The sequence below is a fragment of the Mesoplodon densirostris genome, chromosome 13, assembly GCF_025265405.1.
Source record: "Mesoplodon densirostris isolate mMesDen1 chromosome 13, mMesDen1 primary haplotype, whole genome shotgun sequence".
NCBI lineage: Eukaryota > Metazoa > Chordata > Mammalia > Artiodactyla > Ziphiidae > Mesoplodon > Mesoplodon densirostris.
The window spans coordinates 66,871,893-66,895,630 of NC_082673.1; the positions used below are offsets into that span (position 1 = coordinate 66,871,893).

A 23,738-nucleotide genomic window follows, 5' to 3' on the forward strand; every position below is an offset into this window, starting at 1 on the left:
TCTCAGGAAAATTAAGAACTCTTAAATGATGTTTTTATACCTGATACAAAATAATCCATTTGGAACAAGTTTTCAGCTTCTCATTGACTACTACTCCACTAGTATTAAATTTTTTGGTTTTTTCATCCCATATTATTCTATTTATACACATTAATTTATTGTAATGATACTGTAGACATAATTCTATACCTCAGATTTGTCAGTGATGTCATGTTTTAAGCATCTACCTATGGAATTTTTTGAGTACTGTACATGCTATGTCGTTGCTCTGTGCTATTCATATGACTTGGTGAATAACAGTTGACCATGACTTTCCAGGACTTGAGACTAGCCAGATAGAATTCAGAGACCTGAAAATAACTCTTCCACTTGATTATTTTACTGATATTAGTGGGAAAGTAGCAATACAAACCTTTTTAAAGGACCAGTGTTTAACTAAGTTTACTGTAAAAATGAAAAATTAGAATAGAGTACATGAAATATTAATACCACATTGTACTACAATTTCAGTTCTACCTTTTAAATCATTGTTTTATTACTGAAAGGTATTCATGTTAGTACTTTGGAAGTATGAGTTTTTAAATCTAATTTATTATTTATATAATGATCAATTATAGGATAATAGTGAATGAAATGCAATTAATTGCTTAAATCATGCTATAGAAATTTACAGAGAATCACATGGAAGAGAAAACAACATTTTCAAACGAAGGGCAAAGTTATGAAAAGAAATGTTGTAACTTCTAATAAAATTTTCATTTATCTCTAAAGCATCAATTATCTAATTATCATTATCTTAAAGTTTCCCAAAAGCAAATGCAGTAAGGGAAACTATTTTTCAGTTCATTAAAGTTGGTTACCTGTGGGCAAATAGCTATATCTCAAACACTGTAGTGTTCTATGTATCTGTAGTGTGGAGATCTGTCCACTACAGACTCTCTATCAAAATGGTTTCCTTGCAAAATTGTCCAAAACTGTTATCACAATGAAATACTTTCCATATTAATTTGATTTTTTTTAATTTCCAGGAGAAATATAATGATATATTTTAAGCATGAAAAAGTACATTTTTTATTGTAGCCAATTTATTTTTTTCTAGTTCAAAAAGCTATAAAATGTCACCTGGTGTGATTCTGTCCTGCAAGGCTATTGTCTAGAACAGTAGTTTACCTCCATCTGCCTTCTCTCCCACTTAAGTGTGTGCCACCACCCCATGGAAGATTCCATATAAATGGACATGATCCCCTTGAGGCCACCAAACTATCTTTTCAGTTGTGAACTAAAGGCTGACAAAGATTATCTCTTTAAGGTGGATAATGATGAAAATGAGCACCAGTTATCTTTAAGAACAGTGAGTTTAGGGGCTGGTACAAAGGATGAACTGCACATTGTTGAAGTTGAGGCAATGAATTATGAAGGCAGTCCAATTAAAATAACACTAGAAACTTTGAAAATGTCTGTATAGCCAATAGTTTCTCCTGGGGGCTTTGAAATAACAGCTGTGGTCTTACAGTCGAAGTGTGGTTCAGGGCCTGTGCCTATTAGTGGATAGCACTTAGTAGCTGTGGAGGGAGATGCAGAATCAGAGGATGAAGAGGAGGAGAATGTGAAATTCCTAAGTTTATCTGAAAAGTGTCCTGTACTTAGAAATGGAAGCAAGTTTCCACAGAAAAAAGTAAAACTCACTGTTGATGAAGATGAAGACAATGATTTTGATGATAAAGAAGATGAAGAAAAAGCTCTGGTAAAGAAATCTCTATAAGTTAGTACAACCAAAAATGCACAGAAATCAAACCAGAATGGAAAAGACTCAAGACCATCATCACCAAGATCAAAATGTCAAGAATTTTTTAAAAAGGTGGGGGGGGGGACTCCTAAAATACCAAAAGAACTTAGTTCTGTAGAAGACATTGAAGCAAAAATGCAAACAAATATATTAAGTGCATTGAACAATCCTGGGCACTACTGGTAAATCAAACCCAGAGAGGAAGAGAAGAGATAAATATAGCCCATAATGAGTATCATCAACAATTCAGACTGAAGTCTTCTATTTTAATCTCAATCCCCTTTCCTGATTTGCCACTCACCCACACCCCTTCCAGTCTGGAAGCAATCTCACTCTCGATCTCCTAAAGCACATTCTTTTGACTGCTATGATTCAGTGAACCTTATACTTTGCTTTCTATTATTTGTGCATTTGCCTCACCTCTTTGACTATGTCTTAATCACCTATGCATCTCCCTAGCTGCTTAATAAATATTTGAATACAATATAATAAAAAATTTAAAAACTATAAAATGTTAAGAATATAATGATAAATCATGGTAACTGAGAATTAGGGGCCATTCCCTACTGAACTGCTTTTTTGGATAATTCAACAGAGTTTTTACTACTTTGCAGTGTAACAACCTGAGAGCTTTTTGAAATACTGTATAGTTTAAATGACAGAGTCCCTTTCTCTCATTTACATAAGTAGTACAGGCTTGTTAACTGAGTTCAACATTTTCCTTGAAGCAATCCTTACAAAGCAACAGAGGCATTAGTAGATTTTATATAAAGATTTAAATTCCAGTTTTTTAGTGTTTTTTTTCACAGATGTAAAATAAAATCAAATAAACTATTTATGTAGTTAATTAAAGCTTTCTTTTAATATATCAAAGAAAGCAGTATTTGAGGGGATCGAAGGAAAGTTTATAAAAATTTTCAAAGGCTAACTTGCTTAAACCTGCTTTCTTCTCTTAAATCGCCCATGCCTTCATAAAGGTATATCATATGGAGGTTTCTGAAGGAGTAAGCAGAAGTTCACATACCATACATTAGAAGTTCAGGACCCAAATCGAAGGTTAAATAATGTAACTATAATGTTCTTAATTGCATATTTCTTTTACTCTTTTTGGTCTTGTTTTTCTTTACCTCTGTTTATCCTTCCTTGATCAAGTTACCTATCTATCATGTATCTATCTATCTACCTATCCTCTAATTTTGCTTATACTTCTTGTAACTTCAAATCTGTATGTAATGAGGCAAAAACAAAAAGAACTCACAAAAAATCTTTTAGGCTTAAATATTTAATGAGAAATTTATATGGACTTTTCAAAATCTATTCCATTAATGTGTTTTTACAATATAACAACACAATACCACAATTCATTGAGATTCATCAAAATTAAAAACATGTTTTGCCTCATTATACTCTTCTGAATACATTGTACTTGAGATGCTAAGACCAATTTTTGCTTTTGTTAGGAATGATAATCTCATGCAAATGAGCATTTGATTTGTAAATATCACATAAAAATAGATGTAGCAAAATTTCCAATTGCAAACAATTTTGTAAGGGAATGATGATTATAGTTTAGTTTTTCAGTTAAAGAATACTTTAGCATAAATGATGCTACCTTTCTAACATTTAAATTAAGAAATTAGCATAAACTAATATACTAATTGATATCAAATCAGTCATTCAGACTTTTTAGGTAATCTGTATGATTTGTTTTACTTGAACTACTGTTAATAAATTTGTGAATAAGAATAAAATCTTAAAAACATGTTCTTTAAGTGAGTTAATGTTAAAATGAAATGTTAAAAACTGCATAGAGTTGACAAATTTGATTTAATTAGATAATAAAAATATCTGAATTATACCTTTTACACAATATAATCACAAAATACAATATGGAATTCGAAATTTTTTCCAAAAAACTTGTAAATACAATAAAATATATTACATATATTCCTTTTACTTGAACAGGGCCATTAAGAAGCAGTGATGACACAATTAGAATTTTTTCAATATCTAACGTGTGCCACCATATTCATCTCTTGTGATAATTTCTGTAATGTCGGCTTTCTTTTTTCTCTTTTAAAATTTATTTATTTTTTAAAATTTTTAGCTGCATTGGGTCTTTGTTTCTGTGCATGGACTTTTCTCTGGTTGTGGCGAGTGGGGGCTACTCTGTTGCGGTGCGCAGGCTTATTGCAGTGGCTTCTCTTGTCGCAGAGCATGGGCTTTAGGCATGCAGGCTTCAGTAGTTGTGGCATACAGGCTCAGCAGTTGTGGCACAGGGGCTCTAGAGTGCAGGCTCAGTAGTTGTGACACATGGGCTTAGCTGCTCCACGGCATGTGGGATCTTCCCAGATCAGGGCTCGAACCTGTGTCCCCTGAATTGGCAGGTAGAGTCCTAACCACTGTGCCACCAGGGAAGTTCTCTTTTTTCTTTCTTTCTTTCTTTCTTTTTCTTTCTTTCTTTCTTTCTTTCTTTCTTTCTTTCTTTCTTTCTTTCTTCCCTTCTTCCCTTCTCTCTCCCTCCCTCTCTTCCTTCGTCCTTTCCTTTCTTCCTTCTCCCCTCTCCTTTTCCTCCTCCTTTTCTTCTTTCTTCTTCTTCCTTCTTTTCTATTTTTTCTATTCTTCCTCTCTCTTCCCCCACTCTCATTTCTTTTGAAATTATTATATGTCAAGAACTCTTCTATCTATTGTTGCTAAAAGCTGTGCACAGACTAATCTTAAACTTAATATTAATACATTATTATTTCAGAAACTGAGCAGTGTTGTGGTGAACATAAAATAAATCAATATCATAAACAGTTACTGGAAGAGAAAGAGCTCTATTAGCTTGCTTTGAATAAGATATTTGAGATTATGCCTGAATGCTGAGAGAAATGCAACAATGAAATGATTTTAGGGTTAGTGCTCTAGGCTCAGGGAAGACATATCCAGCACTAAATCCCTAGGACTGAAAATCTAGCAGAACTGAAGGATCGAAATGAGTAGTCAGTGGGAAAGGGCATGAGTAATGGAAAATGACTTCAAAGAGGTAGTCTAGTGCTAGGTAGATGATGAAATCACTAACTAATTTTGTTCCTCAAATATCTTATTTTTGCCTCTTATTTTCCCTTTCTTTTTTCCTTTTCTAGTTGAGAGAGTCTCATAATTTTTTTCCACTATTTCTACTAAGTTTTTTGTTGGTGTTATTATAGTCTTAACAACCAAGATACATTTATTGTTTCCATTCCTTTTATAGTACCTCACTATTGTTTCATGGATATAATTCTGACAAGAATAGCCTGTTTTCCTTCTGGCTTACAGTATCTATTCAAAACACTGTTTTCAAATTAATAAGATCATTTTTTTTCTTTATCACCCCAACAATGGCATTATTAATAAATTTTGAACTCAATGAGATTCATTTTTAATCTTTAATTCCATCTTTATTCCATTTAGTGGATTTAAAAGACACATATAATAAAATGTACTTTGTGTTGTCTAGTTTTATGGGTTTCAAGAGATTCATAGAATTGTGTATCTTCAAACACAATTCCATATAGAATAGTTCCATCTCTCCAAAAACTCATTCATGATGTATTTTTGTAGGCAACTCCTCCTCCAGCTATCCCTTTTTTTAACCTTATTTTTTTTTTCTTCTTTCAGAATGTCTTATAAAGGTGATCACACAATAGGTATCCTTGTGTGTCTGGCTTCTTACAACTAGAAAGTTCCTTAAAGGATCATCTATGTTTGTATATGAATCAATAACTTTTAAAAAATTGCTGAGTAGTATCCCATTGTATGACTCTACCACAGATACTTTAACTTTTGGGTAGTTAAAGGACATTTGCCTTGTTTCCAGTTTTTGAGAATTATGAATATAGCTAGTATAATCATTCACATATTTGAATGAATTAAAATATCTGAATGAATATATGGTTTTATTTCTCTTTAATAAATAATGTAAATAATGGTAGGTATAAGTTTAACTTTATAAAATATTGCCAAAGATTTTTCCAAAGGGGTTCTGCCTTTATGAATTCCCATCAGAAATGGATGTTAGTTTCAGCTGAGTTTTCACTATATTCTTGTCAGCTCTTGGTAGAGATAGATGATAGATAGGCAGATATATAAATATATAGGTAGATAAATAATTATGTTTACATATTTATGACACATATATATTATTTCAGCTATTCTCAATGTGATTATAATTTGCATTTCAGTAAGGACTAATGATCCAAGCAACATGTCATGTGCATACTGGCCATCATTTGTTTATCATCTAAAGTTACTATATAGAACTGTCAATTTGTGTAAGTGTTTCTATTGAGATAAGTGGTATTTTTAGATTATTCATAAATAATATAATTATTTACATGCTTGGATTAAAATCTTATAGAATTCTTTTGTTTTCTACAAATTCCAATTATTCTTTGGTTCTATCCACTTGCTCTATTTCCTCTTGTGTTCATTGCTTATATTCTATCTCCCCTACTGATTTTTTTATTTACACTTCTATTTTTTTGTTTGTTTGTTTGTTTGGCAGTACGCAGGCCTCTCACTGCTGTGGCCTCTCCTGTTGCGGAGCACAGGCTCCGGACACGCAGGCTCAGTGGCCATGGCTCATGGGCCCAGCCACTCCATGGCATGTGAGATCCTCCCAGACCGGGGCACAAACCCGTGTCCCCTGCATCGGCAGGTGGACTCTCAACCACTGCGCCACCAGGGAAGCCCTACACTTCTATTTTTATTCATATAGTTGTTGCTGCAGGATATATAATATGCATCACTATTTAGTCAGAACCTATTTTCAAATATTAGCATGTTGCATCATTTGTAATATAAAAACTTTATACCAGTATTTTACCAATTCTCTCCCAATGTTTGAATTATTGTTGCCATACCTTTTACTTTTATGTGTACTATAAACACCAAATATGTTGACATATATATACACCAGTATTATTTGGGTTAGAAAATAAGTTATATTTATAGCACTGTAAAGTAAGAAAAAATAATTTTATTTAAGTTCATTTATTCCATTTTCAGTGTTCTTAATTTCTTCTGGTAGATCAAAACTTATGCCTGGCATCCATTCCTTCTTCCTGAAAAAATTCCTTTAATATTTCTCATAGAGTGAGTGTGTTGGCAATAAATACTTTCAGTTTCTGTTTGTTGGATATAATTCCTAACTCTTGTTTCTTTTTGAAGAATTTTTCACTGGATATATAATTCTGAGTTCACAGGTTATTTTCTTTCACCACTTTATAAATGTTACTCCATTTTCTTACAGTTTCTGATGCTATTAAAAAAAATCCAACCTAATAGTCTTTGTCATTTAATTGCTGTATTTACAACGTTCACATTAAAGTCATTTTTGATATAGTTAGTTTAATATCTAGCATATTTGTAACTGCTTTCAATTCACTACCTTTGTTCTTTGTTTCCTTTTTTGTGTTCTACTCTTTTTCTTCCTTATCTGGTTTTAACTGAGCAATCTATCAGATTCCATTTTCTCTCATCTCTTAGCATATCTAGTATATTTAAAGATTTTTTTAGTGGTTGCCCTAGAGGTTGCAATATACATTTATAAATTAATCTAAGTCTACTTTCAAATGACATTATACTGTTTCATGAGTTGTGAAGGCACCTTACAGCAGGACATTCTCATTTCCTTCCTTCTGTCCTTATAATATTGTTGTCATTCACTTCACTATCCATACTCTACTATCCAATATATTATTACTATTATTTTGAACAAAGTTTTCTGTGTTAGAATAAGAAAAATGAAATATTTCATTTTACTCTCATTTATTCCTCTTTAAATACTCTTCCTTGTTTGTGTATATCTGAGCTTCTGATCTTATCATTGTCCCTCACTCTGAAGAACTTCTTTTAACATTTTTTGCAAGGCAGGAATACTCTCAAGAAATCCTCTCAATTTTAGTTTTTCTAACAGTTTTTATTTCTCTTTTACATTTGAAGAATAGTTTTGCTGGATAAGAATTCTAAGTAGCTGCTTTTTGTTTTCTTTCACCACTTTAAACATTTCACTCCACTCTCTTCATGCTTGTATGGTATCTGAGAAATCTGATGCAATTCTTATCCTTCTTTCTCTGTAGGTTACATTTTTGGTTTTGTTTTTGTTTTCCTCCTCTGGCTTCTCTTTAAGATTTTTTTCTTGCCTTATATTTTCTGCAGTTTGAATATAATTTGCAGGTATAGATTTTTTTAGAATATATCTTGCTTGGTGTTTCTTGAAATTCCTGGATCTGTGGTTTGGTATCTGTCATTAATTTTGGAAAAGTATCAGTCATGATTACTTCAAATATTTCCTTTTATTCCTTCTTTTCCTTCTGATAATCCCATTACACATATGTTACACATTTTGCAATTGTAATTGTGATTGAACATTACACATCCATTTTTTATTGTTAACCTAACCATTAGTACCTCTAACGTATTAATCATAATATTTTTAAAGCCTCATCTAAGATTGATTTTGTAATTACTTTATCTTTGAGAGTCTATTTTTTTTTGTCTTGATCTTTTGTATGTTGCTGAAATCTGGACATCTTGTATAGGACAATGAACACAAACATAAATCACTTTTATGACTGGAAATGAGCACACATTTCTTTGTTAGGCTTTTAGTACAAGCACTTGAGCAAATTAATTTAGGAGTTGAAATTCAAATTTTCTCAAAATAGAGGGGAAACTAAAGCAATTTAATTATCTACATTTAGACACTTTAAAGTGTTTGACCATAGTGATGTATGAAAGAAATTGTAAGTTTATTCTGATGGTAAGTTTATTTTACATATATATGTATATGTATATATTTATATACAAAGTAGAATTTCTATGAGGGGAGTTGTGGCAGCTAAGAATAATCTTACTTGGATGGTTCCAACATAAGATAATTTACCTCAAACCTTATTAGAAGGATATATCCTCAGTGCTTGGGGCAGAATCAACTTGCTCCCCATTCTATTCAAAATGAGGTATAGACATTTTTCTGCTTTTTGATATTTTTTCATGATTTGATTCTCTGAATTTCAGACTCTGAATTTCAACTGTAAATAGACTCACAGTTAACTTTCTGTGGACTAGGAAAAATCTAAAGTCAGTTATGCAGAGGAAATCCTTTAGAAACTTACTACTCAAAATATGGTGTAAAGAACAGCAGCCTCAGTATAATCTGGATGTTCATTAGAAATGCAGAATATCAAACCTCACCCGAGATCTACTGAATCAGAGTATGCATCTCAACAAATATAGGTGAGTCAGTATATTAAAGTTCAAGAAAAACTGCTTTAAAGGACAAATCAAAACTTGTTCTAATGGTAATCACTTTCAGTATCTAGTCCCTTCGGTATAGTCAGGATTTCATTTGTCCAAGAAATATACGTTTGATGGAAACAGGCTGAAAAAAATTCCAGTAGAAGCCCTGTAGCATTAAAATAATACTAAATGATCATGATGATTTCAGTATTATCACTTTACTTTTCTACACTCACAATCCAAAAGGGTCTTCGTGGGCTCAAAATAATTCTGCTGCATTTAAACTGGTTAGCCTTTCAGAACAGAGAGATCCAGTGCTCTGTATGACTTTATCATTTTAAAATAAACCCAGTTCATGTATCACACAATTATATAGAAAAATACAGCAAAGCTCTTTGTCATTATTGGAAGCCAAATTTGAAAAATGATCTCCCTAGTTCAGATTAAATTGTTCAGACTCTAAAGTTTTGTTTCCTCTTCTTTAGAAACACATCATTTTGAGTAAAATATAATGGATTCCATAACTAAGTTCCCAACCCAAGGTGAAAGTCATACTTCATGTTTATTCTAATTATAAGGTAATACCATGAAGATCTATTCTAATCAAAGTTGTATCTTTTTTAGTCTATAAAATTTGGCAACTAATATCTGGATAAACTGATAACTTCTGATTATATACTCTGAAATATCACCTAAAATTCTATAAGTCATAATCTCTTCATTCTCAACATTAGTTAATAGGTTTTATATCATATTTTTGATCACTGAGAAGACATATTTCAATCTGAATGGTTTAAGAGCACAAGGTTTGTTGTAGTTAAATAATACAGAAAGGGATGAATAATTACGCTTACTCTCTATTTATTGACATCTCTAAATTATGTGTCACTACAGGGTAACAGAGTAAACCATTAGAATGGCCATTTTTTATATCATTTTAAATCCTGCTGTCATGGAAAGCCTAGAGGCATTTTTCAATGTTTACTTGTCAGTTTTTAGCTGTAAACAAGGATGGGCAAAATTCATCATTTTTTCTGTCCCAGAGTAATTCGCTGCTTGTGAACTATTATGTTATTGTTTCAGTTTGGATAGATTTGCAATTCTTGCATTTTGCTTGAGACTGTATTTGGACTGAATCCTCAAATGCAAAGTAAAAGGCAGCAAAACCTGCCAAGTTTTCCCTAGCTTTGGTTTGAAATAGGTAAAGTCAGAAAATTTCCAAATCAAATTGGAAAAGTAAAAAATAGCCAAAGGGCAATAAAACCCTTAACTAAAAGAGTAGTTGGAGGCATCATCACAAAATTTGGGCAACACTGAATTATACACTAAGTATACAGAATATCAAGTTCCCTAATACAAGAAGTGAGTGTCACTCATTTTATGCTCTTCTATTTTCATTGCATTGTTCAACAAATCTTTTTGCGTGTCACAAAGATGAGTCGAAATGAACTGTATGTGGTACAGAATACACCTATCTACTTGCTCTCAAATAACCAATATATCCTCTTCATAAACTTTCCCATTCTTAGTTTATTTTTAAAATGATGTATGACTTAGTCAAATATTGTCAGAAGTCTTAACTGGGTGGAAAGCCATATTCCAAAATAGTTATCCAAAAATTTACTGATTATATACCATCTCTTTTAGATTAACATCAGTATGACACTGTTATAGAACTAATTAAAAATAAACAGAAAAAACAAAACTATGAACAGTCACATAGCTATGAAAACGTTTCTGATTTATCTCTGTACCAATTTTTGATCTGCTGTCAGGATAGCTCAGACCTGTTTTCATGATAATGAGAGAAGCAGGAGAGAGAGCAAAGATATGTAAGGCCTTCTGTGGCTTAATAGGTCCTGGCAACATGGCATTTCCACATCATTCTTTTTTTTTTTTTTTTTTTTTGCTGTACGCGGGCTTCTCACTGTTGTGGCCTCTCCCGCTGCGGAGCACAGGCTCCGGACGCACAGGCTCAGCGGCCATGGCTCACGGGCCCAGCCGCTCCACGGCATGTGGGACCTTCCCGGACCGGGGCACGAACCCGTGTCCCCTGCATCGGCAGGCGGACTCAACCACTGCGCCACCAGGGAAGCCCGGGACTGGCACTTTAAGAAAGAAAAAAAATCCAACAGAAAGGAAGCGATGACTATAATTAGTTACATCTAAATTCCTTTTCCGTATCTTTTGGTCTAGTAAAATAATGATTTTCAAAGAATATGTGATAGTTCAGCCATCCAGATATTTATCACATATTATGCCTCCCAACATCCCACTTCTTAACATATTTGTATTATTAGTATTACCTGCATGAATACGAATGGCATGGATACTGATAACATACCAGTATAGAACCTGGTAGTGAAATGGTCTTGTTGAAAGAGAGCTTCCAAAATGATTTTTGTGAGGCAATAAAAAGGATTTCAAAATAATCACACAAAATGATCTGCTATTATTCAAGATGGAGTAACAGAATATCCCTGCCCACTAGAACATCTAAAAATGGACAAAATATAATAAACATCAATTTTACTGGACATGGAATAGTGAAAAGTAGTGATCCATGAGAGAGGGTAAGCAAATTAGTTAAGATCAGTGTTTGTTTCATCTCATTGCCTGGAAAGAGTTCCCAGACCACATGGAAACGTGGGGAATCAAGGGAAAAGCTTGGAGGTCTACCTGGGTTGAAGAGCCCAATCTGGGTTATAGAGCCTCAAGCAGTTTGAGTTGTAGGGCACAGTACCGAAGAGGAGAGAGCAACACAGAGAGAGAGCTAAGGGGATCTGCAGAGGGTACTCCTCAATTCTTCACCTATGTACTGATCAGCTAATGCCTGTGATGAAACTACTTGAGGGTGGGAAAACACTACCCAAAATGAGTAAAGGGAACAATACCTGGTGCTTTCCACTAGTTTTGAAATAGTTCCTTTTTTACCAGCCAAAGTAGATTACCTCAGAAGCCCTAGGGCAAATGAATAGAGTTCCCAGAAGGGTACTCCCCTCAGTAGTGGGTCAAAATTAGCCCTAAACTATAAAGGCTACTCTGTTCCCACCTAAAAACCTTAAAAGCAAGCCTGAAGAAGATGAAACATAACCATATCTCATCACAGCAAAAATCAAGAACATGGATAGGAACATAAAATCATCCAGCACTCAGCAAGGTAAAATACACAATGTTGAGATCATATGTTTTTAAAAAAAATTATCAAGAATACAAAAAAGGAAAATACAACCTATAATAAGGAGAAAATCCAAACCATTCAAATCAGGCCAGAAATAATAGAGATGACATAACAATAAATAATAGCTTTTATTTTGTTTTGTTTTTCCAAATACCCGACCAACCAACCAAATTATTAACCATTGTCAAAGATTCAGTATGTATGTACCTGCATTCGTTTCCCAATCACTGCTTTAAAAGATTAGCTCAAATTTAGTGGCTTAAAGCAACACAGATTTATTTTCTTGATGTTCTGGATGTCAGACGTCTGCAATGAGTCTTAAAAGGCTAAAGTTAAGGTATCAATAGGGCTGTTTTTTTCTGGAGGCTCTAGGAGAGAATTCTTCTTTTTTTTTTTAAAGTTTTCCAGTTTCTAGAGGTTGCCTGTGGCCCATCCTCCATCTTCACATCCACCTTTGTAGCATCGTCTCTACTCTGACCTCCTGCCTCCCTCTTATAAGAAACTTTGTGATTACATTGGGCTGTCTCAGAAAATCCAGGATAAATTCCCCATCTTGAGATCCTTAACTTAACCACATCCGCAAAGTCCCCTTTGCCATATAAGGTAACATATTTACAGGTTCCTAAAACTGGGATGTGGACATCTTGGGGGGCATTATTCTGTCAACCCCAGTATCTCTACTTCTAGGCAAAGTGATCATTCAGATGTAGTTGACAAAATTCTTCCCACTAGGAGGATTTCATGTTACTCTTTTTTCCTTCAGTGCCACTGCAGAGAACAGCCGAACTGCTGCAGCAGTCCACTTCCAACTGGTGCCAGCATAGTGTATAAAAGAGGCTCAATTTCTTTCCTTCCTCTGTTCACCAGTCTTCTCATATTCCTTATTAGGCAATATGCATGTACAGAAGGTAAGGTGGTAATGTGGCAAGAGGCTGTATCATGAGAGTCTGAGCCTGCCCACTCAACTTAGTACTTCCCAACATATTCCAGGCCAATTACACACACACACACAATTCTTATTTTATCACCTATGTATTTTATCTATCTATCTATCTATCTATCTATCTATCTTTCATTTGATAGAGGATGTCTATTGCACATAATTAGCATAATGGCTTGGTGCATCATGATGGCATCTCAGGTTTTAGGATCACTTGATACGCCATTATTAAGAATTCAGTCTTCAGCAGGGTTTAGTATCATGAGTCTAATGTGTCATAGGGTCTCTGTGGTAGGGTGGCTTGCATTGCTGTATAGACATGCTGTAGAGGTTTCTTTTGCTCTGAGTCCCTCTCATTTTTAGCAGTCTTAATCAGGAAATGGGTCAGAGCAGCATTATGCTAAGTGAAATAAGCTAGTTACAGAATGACAAATACTGCATGATTCCACTTAAATGAGGTATCTAAAGTAGTCAAACTCACAGAAGCAGAGAATACAATCGTGGTTGCCAAGGGCTGGGGGGCGGAGGAGAAGGGGAATTATTATTCAAAAGATAATAAAGTTTTAGTTGTGCCAGATGCATAAATTCTAGACCTCTGCTGTAAAACATTGTGCCTATGATTAAAAATATAGTATTGTGCACTTCAAAATTTGTTAAAAGTGTAGTTCTCATGTTAAGTGTTCTTACCACAAACAAACAAAAACTCAAAGGGACACAAGAAAACTCTGGGAAGTGTTGTACATGTCTATCCCCTTGATTGTGGTGATAGTATCACGGGACTACACATATGACCAAACTCATCAAATTGAACACATTAAATATGTTCAGTTGTTTGTATGTCAATTATACCTCAATAGAGCTGTTTAAAAAAAAAACATTAAAATTAGAACTCAACCAAGAAGATGAATTTGTTTCTAATTTTCTTGGAAAAATAAAGTACCTTAATTTATTAATTTGCCACTGACCTTTCATTGCATGATACCTTCCTCAAATATTTCCAAGGGTAATTTTAATTATTTGACATTTGTCTTTTCTGCTAGCTTTAGTATCCAACTTTGAATAGGTACTATTCCATAGTGTGCTAGGATGGTGTAGACTGTGGAGAGCTGTCCAGCATGAAAAAAGGCTGTGTTCCATGTTACCTTAAAGCCTCAGGTATAAGCAAAATGACACTTGAAAGCAAGCATGAGCATGGATTGACCAATCATTTCTCTCTGGCTACTTGACTGAATGCTATTCCAAACCTAGGTCTTATGACTGAGCCAACTGTTGACAGTGTAAGTAAGCAGCATTTGCTTGTGGACATAAACAAGGGGAAAGGAAGAAGTTGGCATTATTTGTACCACAGATCACTTATCTGACTGAATCCTGTCTGTCAGAAAGGGGCCAGAAGTTTTTGTCCTATATAATGGAAATTTAGCCAACTACAGAGCCATTAGAATAAAAAGATGACACACATTTGAAATTCCTTCTAATGTTTGATGCCTGTTGCTCACTAAACCTTTGTGTTCATTTTGGTTCAGTGTTCAGGGTCCAGCTTTATGTTGGGGGACCAGCTTTATGTTGGTCTGTTCTCAAGTACTGATCAGCATAAGGGATGTCTCTGTCTTCATGCCAAAGCTTTTACAGTTTTCTATAACTATTGTGTTTTACGTTTCTTCTTTTTAAGGTTTTAGCCATTGTTTCCTGCCTCTGCTTCCTAAACAGACACTTATTATTTAATTTAACCTGTTCAGAGAGCTTCCTGAGAGGAAGCTACTCAGCTACAAGTCATATGTACTCTTTTAGTTTTATATCTGAAAGCTTTAGGTGAGATTTATTAAATGTTTCTTCTTAAATCACTATTTCACTTTTCTTAGCAAAAAAGTCTGTATATTTATTGGTCATCTTCCAAGAAATTCTTCATTCTTGCCCTTGACTCCCTTGCCCTTATTTTCAGATGTTTTCCAAACCTCTAGTTTTTTTTCATATTTTCTCTTTTCTCTCATGAAAATTCCATCTGCTCTGAAAGTCTTTCCTGATATTTATCTCCAAATCTAGATTAGGGGTTCTCATCTATGCTCTTATAATATCTACCTTGATTTTTAGACAATTACCACAAAGTACTTTACCTTCTCTATTTTGCAGTAAAACTGCTGAAAGCAGACAAGGTCTCTATCTATTTCAGTCCTATACTTGCAACATCTAAGAGCTCAGAGGAGAGTAGGTGATGAAGTATTTCTAAATGACTTAATTAATGGATATCAATTCTATTCAGAAGGTATCCAAAGGCACACTTACCATTAGGATCCCTCTCCAGTGTTCTATTCTGTTTTAAAATATTTTTTGTCCATTTTATAAAACTATATTTAAGATAGTCTCACCATTTTTTAACCAAACCAACTCTATATTGGTTCTTGATAACATATTCTCTAAGTCACCCAAGTTTCATCATTTGGAATTGAATGTTAGACCTTTTTCTCTTTCCCCATGCCATCATGTCTGAGTAAATGATTCATTTTGTGGAATTCAGTCTCCTTTCTCTATTCACGTGGTAATACCATAGATAAGATCTTATGTCTTTATTTCATATACTATTGCAATAGTGTGCAATCTGGCCATTGCATTATCAATATCTCTTTCACATGTGCAAATCCTTTTCAGGTAACTCTGTCACTTTCTAAGCCACAGCCACACTCATGACATACATAAGTCTCAAAATCTTCCATATCCTCTCTACAAACTCTTTTCAAGGCATCTAGGTTGTATATGATACACTTCAACCTGATCTCTGGGTATTTCCCCTCACAATCCCAAGCAGAAAGAGTTCTGCATAATGGAAATGTTACTAATTTTGGTAAAAAGAATATACTGTTTGGACTTTTGTTCTCCAACTATATATCTTTCTAAACTTTGGTAAATCCCTAACTTGTCTGTGGCTTGGTTTCTTTCTATAAAAGTAAGATAATGTCAATTCTAGTCAAGATTTTTTTGTGTGTCTAGAGAACATTTGATAACGCATGTAAAGCACTTGCAAGAGTGCTTACTGCATACTGACTGCTCACTTGGTAGCAGCTGTTATTATGTTCACCCATGATCTGAACAAGCAGAACTATCCTTTAGTCCACATATTATATTATACTTCAGATATTCTGCATAGGGACACAGACCATTACTAAGTCTCTACTGATTTATACAGCCATCTAAAAGTAAACATGAATGTTTTCTTAATTCTCCATTGTTCCACTTTAGAGTTAAAGCCTCTCCCAAAAGTTGTCTATACTCTCTAGCTCTGTTTCCTACTCACTTCTTCCCATTCCGTCTTGAACTTGCTCCAATCTGGCTTTGCCTCTAGCACTCATCAAACTACTCTTCTCTAGGTCACCAATGATAAAAATCATTTCACATAAAGTATTTAAAACATGGTCCAATATGACTCTGTATCCAAGTGCTCTTAACTTTATAGGGAAGGCAACAGAGTTTTCAAAAAATTAAAAATAATGATGGGCACAGTAAGGTCTCCTGGTCTTGAAGTACTTGGGTGAAATAAGTCAGCCAGATTCATAGTAGTGCACACTTTGTGTTATCCAAGATTTGCCATATTTTTCATGAAGACTGTCAAAAACCTGAGTTACTTAATAGCTATTCAAAATTTTATACCCTCTTACTTTCATAGCAGACTTTAACAATGATAAAATGGGAACCTTTTCCATCTATCATGTGATAGCATAAAGTTTTCTTTTTCACATTGTGCTCTATCAGCCTTGAAGTAAATAGTGTTTAACTCAGATTGAAGGAAAATTGAGCAATTTTGTATGGAATTTGATGATTGTTTATAGCTATGAAGAATGATACAAGCTCCACATTTCAACATCTCCAAATGACAACATCATTTGCAGTATTTGTACAAATAAGTAAATCTAGTCTTCTGTAACAATAATAGTCCAAAGCTTTCTGTTTGGGATAAAAAGTGCTTTCTGGCAAAATCAAATTTCCAATTTTTTTTAATACAAGGAGATATTTCACTAAGTTCATTTAATGCAATATAAGTGGCAATAATTGAATTTCTCCCAACCCTTTTCTCTGAAACATTCTGGGTCTTAATTTATAAAGGTGCCTGAATAATGACATAGAGAGGTCAATGCATTGAACGAAATTTTCAATGTTACTCATAGTTGCCCTAGAAACAAGAGGCACAGATCCAAGCACAGGGTCACAGGAGGAACACCAGGTTTTGGTCAGGAAGCAGAAACAGGATAAAGCAATAGGTTTAGGCTAGAGCCTTTATTAGGGTTTATGCAGGAAAGGTAAAACAGGGCTGAGTAACTGACTAAGGATTGGCTTGTTTGAATAATTTCAGTAGCCTATATAAGGGTGGTCCCTAGTTGCTTAGTGCCTGGCCCAGGGATGATTAAGACAGAGGAATGTTGCATCCTAGGGTGCAGGAACCAGAGGAGGTATGGCCCTCTATTGGTTAGTTTGCATATCAATGACGCGTTTCCTGAGTCAATGCTCTCTCTAAGAATTTACTAATCGGCTCACCCAGGGAGGGGCATTCTGTACCTAGACTGAAAGCTTGTTTTTTGTTTTTTTTTTAGGATATCAAAAAATCATAATATACAGAAAGTTAAAATTAAAAAAAAAACATGATGAATATACACACACAACTATTTACAGTTGTTGTATCACAGGCAATTATCTGTTTTTACCTGTCTCAACAGACATATTCTGGCAGTGTATAAAATACGGCTTCACGGATTAAGGAATAGACTTATTGGATTTTGAGAAATTGAAGTAGATAAAGAACTACTAAAGGTCCTTTGGAAGAAATAGATTCCACATCAGGGAATGGAATGGGACACTGCCCTGAGTTGGTTCATCCTTGGGGTGTTGAATTGGTAATCACAGAGATACAGTGCCCTGACTGTAACCATTCTATGTAGCTCCCAGTATCCTACAATAAGGCATCTCTTCTGTAATTCACTGCACTAACCAAATAGTTCAGTAATTTGTTGGATTAAATTTCCAGGTAGAACATTAAAAATAATTAATGAATCAGCCATTTCTGCCACAAAATAAAAGGAATAGAAGAAAGTTACTCTGCTTTAGAGTATTACTTATAGAAGAAATGTTGTACCTTTTCGTAGTCTACACTGACACTGACACTACCTTTCTGAATTATTTTTTTCATACAATTATTTTCCTTAAGTCAGGGTAATACTGAGTATATATTTCTGTGATCCTCTACTTAATATATGCCTTTATTATTAGATTATAGAGTTCCTAGGGCCTTAATCTCCTTTTTACTTTCCACAGTGCAGCTCAGTGCTTATCTGTCTAACCACCTATCTATGTACTATCTCTCTATCTATCTACCTATCTATAATAGACTTTCCGACTTTCCATTGTTCAACTTTACCATGCCATCTCTGATCACCTTGGAACACAGTGACAAACATGAAATTGTTGTGAGAAAAATATTGACCATATATTTTCTTATTATTTTTTTGCCCCATCAGAAAAAAAATTAAAAATCTTGATTCATTGTTTTCAGTGTTGCTTTCAGCCGTGCACTTTTTTCGGTGTTGGCTTTAAATTTCTTCATATCAAATTGAAAGTGTCGATTTGAGCCACGTCTTTTCAGCATCTAGACATAGTATGCTCTAGGAAAAGAAGACCTGGGGAAAAATCTAGGCAATTTCATGTCATATATATCATATGTCAATAGATGCCACCATTGCACTGTGACAACCCTCTATGTTGTGGTAACAAAGGACAGCCTTCACTCTCTGCTCCATTCTACTATCAGAGAATGCCCAAGTATGAAATAAGTAAATATAGTTTGGGAGATATATACCACACATGCTTTTTCTCTGCCCTTGTAATAGGGATGAAAAGTTAAATTTTCATCAAAGAACATTTCCTCTTGGTGTTGAATGTATTGTTGTTACTCTTATAGCTGAAAATTACTAGACTGACAATGTTGCTTGCAATTATTCTAAACCTCTTAGGAACAAAATTGTGTCCACTACTGAATAAAAACTAAAAGAAAAGTTAAAAAATAAAAAGCCCACATCAGATTTATGTCTCATGCTTGTTATGTACATACTGTCTGGCTCTTTTCTTAAAGTATTTAAAAATTCATCTATGGTTTAAGTTTTACCATAGAAATTTATGAATATTGTGTAAAGCAACTCAACAATACTGTATGAAGTACTTATAAGAAAAATCCCATTAGATCATGAAACCTGGAACTAAACTTTTAATACAAAGAAAGGATACTCAATCATTACAAATAATTTTCTCTTTTGTGTTAATGAATACATCCAATTTATGTGCCACTGTATTGAAAGGTAACATTCCTGGTTCCTTCATTTCCTTTTCTTATAATTCTTGATAAGATTAATTTGTGATTTATAGTTCTCCTCTTTCTGAACAATTCGATTGACTCACTTCTAATTGGTGGTTTGTGCTAGCATTCGTGAAATTCATCACTTTCTACTGTTTTCAACTGATACTGAAATAGAAATTTTTCAGAATTTAATTTATCTATATCTCCTTGAGAACCACATTCCAAGTTATTTTTCCTACTGCTGAAGCTTAACTGCAGCATACTTGTGAGAGATTTATTTCAATAGAGTGAACAAAAACGTATTCTATACTCTTTCGTGCTTCACTTTTTATAGAACCTAACTCAAGATTGCTCAAATTAGTATGCTAATATACCGTTTTATAATCTCTGTCTATTTAGAAACCTGAGCTTAATTCCTCTGAGCATAATTTTGGAGTGGCAATAACAATCGAGAATACTATCAAATAAAACAATGCTGTCTTTATCAGCCTTTGGTACATATCATAGGTCAATAAAATTTTTATGATCTTGAGAAAATACAAGTAATATGCTTGGTCTGTTAAGAATTACAGAGATAGAGTTTTCCATGAGTTGTAGATATCCTAGTGGATTTTTCACCTCTTTTCTGATCAGGCTTTTATTCTCTTATTATATAAAAAGGTTGTAAATCATTATTATAATACTAAGCCATCTAATTCTTACACACTAACTAGCTTACTTCCTACTTTGTTGATTTTTTCAATCCCAGTTATCTGAAATTTATTTATTGTCATTGTTCTGAGATTTTCCACATATGCACACAAAGGAAAGGAATATATATTTCCCTCATGAAAACTAAGTACTTTGGATAACATTTTTAAAACCTCATGAAAATACAATCAACTTTCCCCTGTTTTTCCAAGTACTTATGGACATGCTTTAAAGCTACCATACTATTTAACAACTATATGAACAATTACTGAAAATGAAATATTACTTATATTACTTTCACATGGAATTTATTGACAGTTTCTGAATCTTGCAAAGTTTTTGAAAGAATTTCATTTCAAGGAAATAACAAGTTTGGCTTGTTATTCAGTCCCCAAACTTGTTCCATCAGGAAGCTGCTTATGAAAGCTCTGCAGTTTTGGCTGTGAATGACAATAGCAAGAGGGGGAAAAGTCCCCAAATTAATGTTATTGGCCATAGAAAACAATGAGAAAAGGATATTTACTCTAACAGAGCTGGATATGAGGATGTCTTACAGGCTAAGTGAGGAACTTATTCCATTCCCAGGGCAAGGAGACTTTGTAAGCCTTTCCCTGCGGTAGATAGGGGCAACTGACTGATATGGGTTTCATTCTGTATGTTCTATATAGGAGATTTAAAAGAAAACTTCTTTTAATTCCACATTATGTAATAGGTGAGTGGTAGAAAGTGGAGATGGGAAAATAACTTTTCTTCCAGTTAATAAGATATCAGACCACATAAAACTATATCTAGACATGATGGACATGACTTTGCATGAACCCAGAGTTCCTTCACTGTCAGCCGTATTCCATAACTGATAGAACGGATAATTTTCTCCCTTGTAAAGAATTTGCATATTCTTTTTGTAGGAAAAAGGATACACTCAAAAGGGCAATGACAGGAGTCACCATAGCAGTGATTGCTACCTGCTACCCATGCCCCAGTGTCCATAATGTACATTTGCGCCCCCCACCCCCATCTCGCTCTCGTCGCTCCCCCTCCCGTCGCTCCCCGTCGCTCCTGTCGCTCCCGTCGCTCCCGTCGCTCCCCGTCGCTCCCGCCGCTCCCGCCTCTCCCGCCGCTCCCGCCGCTCCCGCCGCTCTCGCTTCCCTCAGAATCTTGGCTCCTCAGGTTAGTCCTCTCAAAAATGTGCTAGTGGGAAGCAGCCGCATAGCACAGGGAGATCAGCTCGGTGCTTTGTGACCGCCGGGAGGGGTGGGATAGGGAGGGTGAGAGGGAGGGAGACGCAAGAGGGAAGGGATATGGGAACAGATGTATATGTATAACTGATTCACTTTGTTATAAAGCAGAAACTAATAATTAAAAAAAAGAGGAAACCTTTCAAAAAAATGTGCCTCAATAGCATATTGATTATTTTGAATTAAAGTTACAAAGTAAGTGACCAATACAAGAAGAACACTCTGATTCTCCTTTCTGTCTTCCTGAAAGTAGGAAATAAATCTCTCATGTGGAAGGTGCACTCTGAGTATCTGGAAGTAGAAGGACACTCTTAGCACCAGAGAAAGGAAATTTGGGTCAAAAGCCTATATAAGTAAACCTTGTTACTTCTTTAATTTACTACCCCAAGCCCAAACTCCGTTTAGATTCTTCACTAATTAAGCACCAAAGCCTAAGTTTCTTTCTCTGTCAATTCTTCACACATTTATGGTTTCTTTATCTAAAAAGTATAAAAGCTGCCTGCTTTGGCCACTTCTTAGGTCCCATATGAGACTTCCATATGCATGAATTAAAAAAATTTTTTTCTCATGTTAATCTACCTTGTGTCCGTTTTATTATTAATCTGGCTACAAGAACTCAAGAGGGGTAGAGGGGGCAATTTTTCCCTCCTCTACGCTTGGAATCCACATGTTAAGGATGCAGAACCATCTCATCAGCCAGATGTCCATTTTTGACTATTATGTGTGAGATAAATAAAAATCTACTATTGATAAGCCACTGCTTTTAGGGTCTCTTTCTTCTCTCTTTCTTCTAACACCTTAGATTATGATATTTTTAATCTACTACATTAATTTAATATACATATTATAGTTTTAATATACTATGGCTTTCAAATAGTTAATATTTTATTTAAGACTTTTAGTAAACTTTTACAAGTAAAATCAATTTATACTTTTCTCCTTGTTCTCTTCTGTTTTCAGAATTATCACTTGGTTAGTTCAATAATATACATGCAGATATTTACTTAAAAAGAGAAAACAAAGTTGGTCATTTCATATAAGAAGAGAATGCATAATTTCTTCATGTATTATGCACTAAGGTTCACAATGATTTTATTTTCTTCTAAAGAAAAGCATGATGTTTTGGAACCAGATATATTTTCAGTCAACAAGTCTTATAAATGTATATTCCTAATGAACTCAACTCAACATCAGAATGTGCAAACTTTCTGGAATAATGTGAAGGTTTTGATGCTAGCCAAAATTTTTATTTGAAATCCTAGGAAGAGTTATTTTTCTCATTTTGTGAATCTGAAGGCACTAAAAGTATATCATTTAAAATAAATAATCAGAATTATATCTAAATATCCAGAAAATTCAAAGCATGCATATATGAGTTTGCATACATTTTCAATGTTTTGGGACCCTATCCTTCAATAGCAATTTACTGGCTACTAATCAAAGAACACGCGAAGGCACCCATCAGATCAAATAATGCCACGTTTATTTTAACACGTATTTAATAACTTGATAAATCCATGCATTACTGATACCTGAGAGCTGCCATTTCATTTTCTGATAATGCAACTAAGTTGGGGAAAATGAAGAATACCAAATTGGTAAATCATGTCAGTTACATTAAATAATGTTATTACTTCCATTCTAGAGACATATTTCTATCTGCAACATTTGATTATTCAAAGAGAAGTTGGAAACATACTGCTGGAATTGCATCTAAACTCTAATAGGAAACCATATTAAACCTAGTTATTATTTATGCAGGACGTAACATTTGTTCATCATGTTGCGGAATAAGAAGAATGTTGAAAAAACATATTGTTGAGTAATTCGTATACAATTTTACTCAGTGTAAGCCAGCCCAGAAAAAAGTCTAGCTTTCAACAACTCACACTAAAAAACAAACAAACCAACAAAGAAACAAACAAAATATAAAACTATGCTTTGTCTCTAGATAATTACATATAGCCACAGTATATGCAATTTTTTATAAGTAAAAATGAATTACCCTAATAAATATTATAATTTTCTTCTAAACCTTAGGCGATTTGTGCTTTAAATGTGTCACATAAATATATTCCCTTGAAAAATGTCAAAAAAATAGAGAAATTTATATGTAAATTTAATAATTGGATACTTACACATTAAATTAAGTAACAAGAATATTCACTTAACTTTTGTTTAGAAATTCCTACCCATATAATCTTTAGGACTTGAGTGAATGTAACAAAATGGGATAACGGCATAAAATGACCTACATTCAATAGTGTATAATGGAGCCCATTAAGTAAAGCTGGCTTGTTTTAGTG

General features: G+C 34.1%; 1 pseudogene; it reads left to right on the forward strand.

Moving 5' to 3' along the window:
• The first annotated feature begins 1,213 nt into the window (after positions 1–1,213).
• The window catches only part of LOC132500628 (nucleophosmin-like), a 33,397-nt pseudogene continuing 10,872 nt past the window's right edge, over positions 1,214–23,738 (forward strand).